The sequence below is a fragment of the Sciurus carolinensis genome, chromosome 2 (genome assembly GCF_902686445.1).
Source record: "Sciurus carolinensis chromosome 2, mSciCar1.2, whole genome shotgun sequence".
In the NCBI taxonomy this organism is placed as follows: Eukaryota; Metazoa; Chordata; class Mammalia; order Rodentia; family Sciuridae; genus Sciurus; species Sciurus carolinensis.
The window spans coordinates 161,830,187-161,837,862 of record NC_062214.1 but is presented as its reverse complement, the minus strand read 5'-3'; the positions used below and the strand labels follow the sequence as shown (position 1 = coordinate 161,837,862).

Below are 7,676 nucleotides of genomic sequence, written 5' to 3'. Positions count from 1 at the left end.
ACAAGTTATCAGTCAGGATGAGAATTAAAGTAGGACTATTTATAGTAAATGCATTTGCTCTAGTACTGCTCACAGAACTTTAACTAACTTCACCCCTTTCACCTTCTGTTACTCCCCATCCAGGGGCTCTTCCCAAGTCTCCAGGGAGCCCCTTGCCTTGTTCTGAGTGATCCCCTCAAATAACATGGGGAGCACACAATATCCCCATTTACCCTTGCACCAGATTCTTGTGGTAACATTTATTGCTTAAAAGCCACTATTCCTGCCAAGATGGTTTCACAGCTGCCTGTTCTTCAGATAAAGCAGTTTTATTGAAATAGCCTCCAACAAGCTGTACTATCTGCTTATGTTGGGTGAGTCTCTATGAGTTTCTTTTTTAGAAAACTTTTTCTATGCATCACCTTGGTGGTATTTTATTTGTTTCAGAATGATTCCTCATTCTTTTCTCCAAATCTGAGGCATTCTTTATGATTAGTGTGATCTTGTATCCTGATTTGTCCCAATATTTTATTTATGCCTGTTGTCCTGGATTAATTATTAATTATTATTCATCCCATATTCAAAGCTACTGTGGTTTGGTTTACAAATTACATAGTCATCATATCCATAGACCAACCATATGTATCTTCTTCTCTCTTCCTCTGAAGCCCCTCAGTCAAATAGGCTTATGTTAAAGTACTTCTGCATTCTGTGCTTCCTGCACTGAATATTCTCAGGATACAAAGTGGGTTCCAGGTACATGACTTTCACATCAAAATCACCACTTACTACTTAAACCCCAATGTCAAGTCCTTTGATTTATTCAGGTGTGTATATTCTCAATCCAAATACTTTGGATGGTCTATAAATGGTAACAGAGTATGGGACCAGGGCTGTAGTTCAGTGGTGGATTTACCTAGCATTTGGACAAGGCTCTGGTTTGATTCCCAGCACTGAAAAAATAAATAAAAAATAATAATGGTACCATGGAATGATACTTAACCACCCAACGTTTCATCTGTCTTATTCAAACTTCTGGAGAATAATCATGTGAATAAATAGTATAAATTCTAGCAATGATATTTAGATAATTCATCTTCTGGTGAAGTTTTCTCAAACCTTCACTCTAGCTCTTTATTCATCACAGAAACACTCCCAAAATCATCATTAAAAGGCAACGGTGATCCAATAGTGCACAAGTATATATGGGTTTGATGGCTATATTGACTTTCAGATTAACCATGAAGCAAACAACCAGTGCAAAACTAACCTTGAAAATATCCTTGAAATATCATGGATGCTAAAAATACAGCTATCAGGATTTTAGGGAGAGACTTACATTGGCCAGTTTCTCAATCTGGGCACATTATGGGCCAGGTAATACTCTGCTACCAGGGGCTGCCCTGTGCATTGACAGATATTTACAGCATCCCTGGCCCCTAAACAAAAGATGCCAATGGCAATCCCCAGTCTCTCATCCCCACCACTAAATTTAGGAGCCAAAAATATCTGCAACTATTGCCATCGTCCCCTGGGAGGCAAAATTATATCCTGGTAGAGAATCGCTGAGATGGCAGTTGTACTCTGAATCATATTAGACCCATAATATCTCCATGGGAAGGATTGATGTATTCCACATTAATGAATGTTTGTTAAGAGCATCTCTATGTGCAAGATACTTTCCTAATACTATGAGGGATGGAGAAAAACAAACCGTAAAGATGGTTTCTGTCATCAAAAACTTCAAGGGAGAAGAGATATTGAAGTATCAGACTTCACTGTTATTGTACTTGTATTTTATACTCTTTGGGAGATTGAGTAATATGTTTACTGAACACCTAAGCATATCTACTGGAGGAACATGTTAGCAAATAGTCTAAATAGAATGATTTGAATAAGTAAAAGCAGAGAAATAATATGCATTATTCAGGTCACAAATATTTGATGAATTAATGAAGAAATCCATATAATATACTAAAAGGGAAGGCTTCAAAGGTGGTTCAGAGGAGATATATTTTCTTCTGGACTGAAATGTCTGATAGAAAAAATGTTGGTCTTTTTCTAGGAATCAAGAAAGGACTTACAGGAAAGCCTGTACTTTAGTTTGGAATTTATGGTATTTTTCTTCAGCATTTGGGATATTAAGATTGCACAAGTTGGAAGCTCTGACACAGAGCCCAGGGATAACTAGGTGGATTGGCTAAAATCTGGTCTTTGAGCTAAGGGCCAGAGATGTATTTTACTGGATACAAGATGGGTAATGTATCCGTAGGAAGAGAATTGGACCATAAGGCCATTTCAGTTCGAAAGTTGGATCTGACACTAATCTGTGGTCTTCTAGTTTTGTTTGTTTGTTTTTGTTTTTGTTTTTGTCATTGTTGTTGTTTTTAAGGTCATGAAGCTTAAATATGCTTTCTTGGTACAAAAATGAGAATTACATATTCTCCATCTACCTCAAATGAAATCCTATAAATGAAAGCATGACCTAAAATTGTTAAGGAAATAGTGAGCCTCCAGCATCTGCAAGTTCTGCATCTCTGGATTTAACCATGGATTGAAAATATTCAGAAAAAATTAATCTATACTGAACATGTACAGGCATTTTCTTGTCATTAGTCTCCAAATAATTCAGTACACCAACCATTTATTTATTTTTTTTATTTTAAACATTTTTAAAAATATGGAATGCTTCATGAATATGCATGTCATCCTTGCCCGGGGCCATACTAATCTTCTCTGTATTGTTCAAATTTTAGTAAATGTACTGCCAAAGCTAGCGCTCAGCATAACAACTCTTTATATGGTACTTACATTGCATAAGGTATCATAAGTAATCTAAAAATGATTTACAGTGTGTGAAAGCAGGTACATCAGTTATATATAAAGGCAATGCCATTTCGTATAAGGAGTGGAGCATCTAATGATTTTGGTATCCATGGGAGGAAGGGGGTCCAGAACAATCTTCCAGGGATACCAAAGGATGACAGCATAAACTGTTAACTATAAAATGGAATGATGGTACTGAATGTTCTCTAAGTTTGCTTCCCAGTAGAAAAAAAACTATAGTTTTACCACAAAGTTTGTGCAAGTTTCTAAGGTAATATGTGCATTTATGAAAGAATAGCATGAGGTATTAATCTAATAAGATTTACTCATCAACTTCCCCAAGCAGTTATACTGAGATCTAAATAAAATCGGATGATAGGTATTTTTAAAAGAAGCTACAAATGAATAATCAGGTCAGTCAGAAGACCTGGGAAAAATTAGTAACTGAGTTTCAACATTTAGAAGGAAAATATTTCCATAAAAACTTTTTTGCATCTAAGTTTTTAGTATCAATTAATAGTAAAGAATAATAACTCAGACCCTGGTACCCTGAGTGCAAAATTGGCTACAGAGTGCACGTCAGTTGTGCTTTCATACAATGGAGAAACCCTACTGGATGTGACCACTGAGATCTGGTCAACCAACATTTCTTGGCCAACAAAAAGGGAGCCACTACCTCTTCACAGAAGAAGAAAGCCACAGGTCGGATGCTTATCCGAGTAAGATGGTCAACATGCATTTAGCTTTGGTTCCCAGGAAACATATAATGTTAGCGATAACATTACCATTATCTGTATAGTGTTTTATTGTATCTTGACATTCTCAGATTGTCTCGTTTTAATAAATGACTGAAATTATTTGGTGGAGCCCCATTACCTTGCCTTAATAAAGCAGATTCCCACCTTTGTGCTTTTTCTCTTTCAGTGTTTTCTCAGGGAAGCCATTTGCTCAACCAAAAACATCAGAAACCAATGGAATGTTGATAGAAAACTTTGAAAATTATTTGTAAGGCTGAATTTAATCTCAGTCAAAATTAGGTTCACAATTCCATCTGTTCTTCAGGATTCATGAGAAGCACAGGTGCCAGTTGGATTAAAAATTCTGGTGTGAGATTAAAAATCTCTTAGAACCTAGACTTTGTAGCCTGTCAGCAAACATAAGGTTTAGATATTTTGTGAAAATATTTTCCCAAAATAGCCTACAGTAGCTTGGAAATGTATGAGAAAGAAGATAGAATTCTGTCAGGAAGACTGATCCTAGAGAACAAGGCTCTGTACAAGTTTCTTGGCTTGGTACCTTGTACCCATGCTTATTTCCTTCTTGCTCATGCAAAAGTTGTTTTCTCTCCTTTCTAATGCAGTGGTTCAATGGGGTACATCTATTTAGTACTCCCTTTGTCTACATGGGAATCTGTAATCTCTTTGTACTTGGCAAGGATGATTCAATTCATTTTTTTCTTACCGTTGTTGCTAACTGGAGAATTACCTCACTGCCGACTTGTGTGCAAACTACGGCTCTATTCTAGTTTGCATCTTCATTAGGTAAGAGAGATGCTAGCAAAGAAAATTCTGAAACCACTGCATTTTAACTCAGGAGATTTAACCAAAGATGCTTAGTGTTGAAACACTATGATTTGGTTATTTTTTCTAGAGATTCTTAAATAAATCTGAGTCAATTAAAAAAGAAACTAAGCCTATGCTTACTTAAAATACAGTCTACTGTGTGACTACTTGAAGAGTAATTTTACAGATGGATGAAAAACATCACCTCCAAAAATTTTTATTGATTTTCCATTTGCCAAGAAATTGTGTCCTAGGGGGAAAGTGCTATGTGATGTTGAAATAAAACAGGTAGCCTGTAAAGTTTAATATAAATACAAGAATTGAATAGTAAATCAACCAAACTTACAAGAACAGCCTACAACACGACTTGAGGTATTACCAGTTGAGTTCAGAAAAAGACAAAGTCACTAATAGCAAATACTTATGCTGAATGTGGAATCCTTCACAAAAGGAATAAAATGGAGCCTAAAAATTGGTTAAATTTTGTCCAGGTACAGGGAAAGGAAAACATATTTCAGATGAGGATGTCCATCCATGTGATTCTAATGAAAGGTATACTGTACTCTGGGTCACTCTCTGTTCTAGGTTATAAGTCACATGAGGGGACAGAACAGACGTAACACTTGCCTTGGTGGAATTGGTAGCTGTTCCCATAAACTGTGGTCAAGTCAGTAGTAATCTGAGGTTTAAAATTCGTATATCCTAGAAAGTCCAAGTCCCACTCTCCCATTCCCTCATATGCTAACTCCCAGCAACACTGGGAACCACTGCGGGTAAGCACTGTTTGTCCTGAATTGATGAAAATCACATTGTTAGTGGGTTAGCTGCTAAGTGAATAAAGATATTGCTTTAATAAAATGGAATGACAGTTTCTCTTGCTCCCATGTTCAACTCATATATAACCCACAAATCATCAAGTGGCAGTGCCTGTTGATCCTAGACTCAATGGGAACTTTCAGGGTATGGCAAGAAACTGATAAGTTTAGATTCTTAGACTGATTTCTTTTTTCTTTTTTCCTTGTAAATAAAATGAAAAAGGATTAACTAAGGGATTGTGTCACATTGGAAGAGCAGCAATAATGAAACATAATACTATTCTGTGTACTTTCTGGCCTATATTAAATTTCTCCACAGGCAATAGCTGCTTTTTTAAAAATGTAGTTTAAAAAAATTAGAGATGTAAGCATTAAAAGTAAAATGTTTCAAATAAAAATACAAAAGTGTTTTCAACTTTTAAAATTTGAACCATTAATGTCTATTAAATATGACCCAGGATTAGAGGATTCACAGGTAGGTCATGAATCAGGCCCTATAAAATCTCTGTGGGGACATATTTCCATGGTTTCCTTGAACTTTGAAGGTGGCCATTTACTCTAGTCAATTTTTTTGTGGTTGTGACTAGAAGTACTAAAAGTAGTGCTTTTCCATGCATGAACAGAGTAGAGAGGACAATAGAATGGAAAAAATCTGTCATTTAAGGTCTGCATAGCAGGTGTGTGAAGCCCTGTGTTCAATCCCCACCCAACCCCCAAAAGTAGTTTAAGGCATGTCGTTGTGAAGGTTTCTTTAACACTGAGTTGCAGCACTACAACATGGAACTGCACTTAGTAATCACCTCATCCACTACTTTTGTAACATCTGTTCCAATAAAGCTTTATGAAGACCTCCTGTAACTACACTTAGTACAATAAGAAAAGCTGCCCTCTTTGAAGTTGTGGGGTTCACTTGAAACTGCCCCAAATCCAACCTCCCACTCCTACCCTGCCTCTGAAACATACCCCCAAACCTTAGCAGCCTTCAGTTTAGAAAACCATCACCTGGTCTATCTCTCCCTTTAGTAATGGAGCACTGCACCATTAATTTTTAATTTATAAATTTAATCTCAGTTTCTATGTGTGCTGGTTACATATTTTGTTTGACTGTAAAAATTCCAATGTTCTTGACACAGCAAACTAAAATAACAAAGAATAACGCAGAGACAGGCATCCAGGTCTCCTGGCTCAAGTCAGTCTGCTCTGTGCCCTTGACCTGAACATAAATGCACACTATCTATAGATTGTGTATCATGTATTTTTTTTTTTCAAATTTGTAGATTCTTTTCTAAATCAAATTTTAGCAGTAGTCCATGAGAGTTACTGGCCTTTTCTAGTTGAGTTTCAATACTCAGGGAAAGAAAAAATAACAGTAACCACCTAATTATACTCTCCTGGTAAACACTCCTGCTAAAAAAACTCAGAGTGACTTATTCTCTTTAAACAAGACAGAGTATTAAGGGAAATGCAGCTTTCCTGCTGTGCTTGTCAAGAGCAAAGACTTCAAGTACCTACAACTAGTTTGAGCTCTTGACCTGTCAATTCTTGCTTCTATCCCAAAGAAATTCAACTCTGATGTCTAAATAAAAAAGGTATTTACTGAAAGGATACAGGCAGATTCAGGATGGTCCAGCAAGTAACAGTAATTGTTGGCAAGGATGTAGGGAAAAGGGGTACATTCACACATTGCTGGTGGGACTGCAAACTGGTACAACCACTCTGGAAAGCAGTATGGATATTTATCAAACTAGGAATGGAACCACCATTTGACCCAGTTATCCCACTCCTCTGTATAAATCCAAAAGAGTTAAAAATCACCACACTACAGTGAAGCAGCCACGTCAATGTTTATAGCAGCACAATTCGCTATGGCTAAGCTATGGAACAAACTTAGATGCCCATCAACAGATGAATGGATAAAGAAAATGTGGAATATATACAATGGAATATTACTCAGTCATAAAGAAAATGATTTTATGACATTTGCTGGTAAATGGATAGACCTGGAGACTGTAATGTATAAAACTGCTCCCCCGCCCTTTCTGGTGCAGCCACTTTCCTCGCCTCCCAACCACTTGTCAATCTGTGAACATCCTAGCTAGCTATTGCTTCATCAGTCAGCTTGCAAGTATCCTTCTCCAATATTGGTCCCTTGTTAGCCCGGCAGAATTCAACCGCCATCTTTCCTCTCTTGCTTCTCTCTCCTACACACTTGCTTTTCCTCCTCCTCGCTTTCTACTCTCTCTAGCGTGCACCCTTTCTCTTTCCTTTCTCTTTCGTCTCATTTTCTCTCTTACCCTGCAGGGAGACACTCTGTTTGCTTAATAAATTCCCTTATGTGATTTCCCATGTCCGGGATGGTTTCGTGGGATTTCCTCACATTGGCGCCGTGACTTGGATGGGATCTTCCACTGTCTCTTAAGCGAGTGAACCTCATCTGAGCCCCAGTGCCCCCGGACACGGCCCCACCTTCCATTCTGCCCGGACGCTCTGCTCT

The 7,676-nt window shown here is 37.4% G+C and overlaps 1 non-coding gene across 1 annotated transcript; it reads right to left on the bottom strand.

Annotated features, from left to right (window-relative positions):
- Positions 1-2,653: 2,653 nt before the first annotated feature.
- On the bottom strand, positions 2,654-2,759 carry LOC124978354 (U6 spliceosomal RNA). The gene has a single exon (XR_007107389.1). It is a non-coding gene; the product is annotated as a U6 spliceosomal RNA (small nuclear RNA).
- Positions 2,760-7,676: the final 4,917 nt, after the last annotated feature.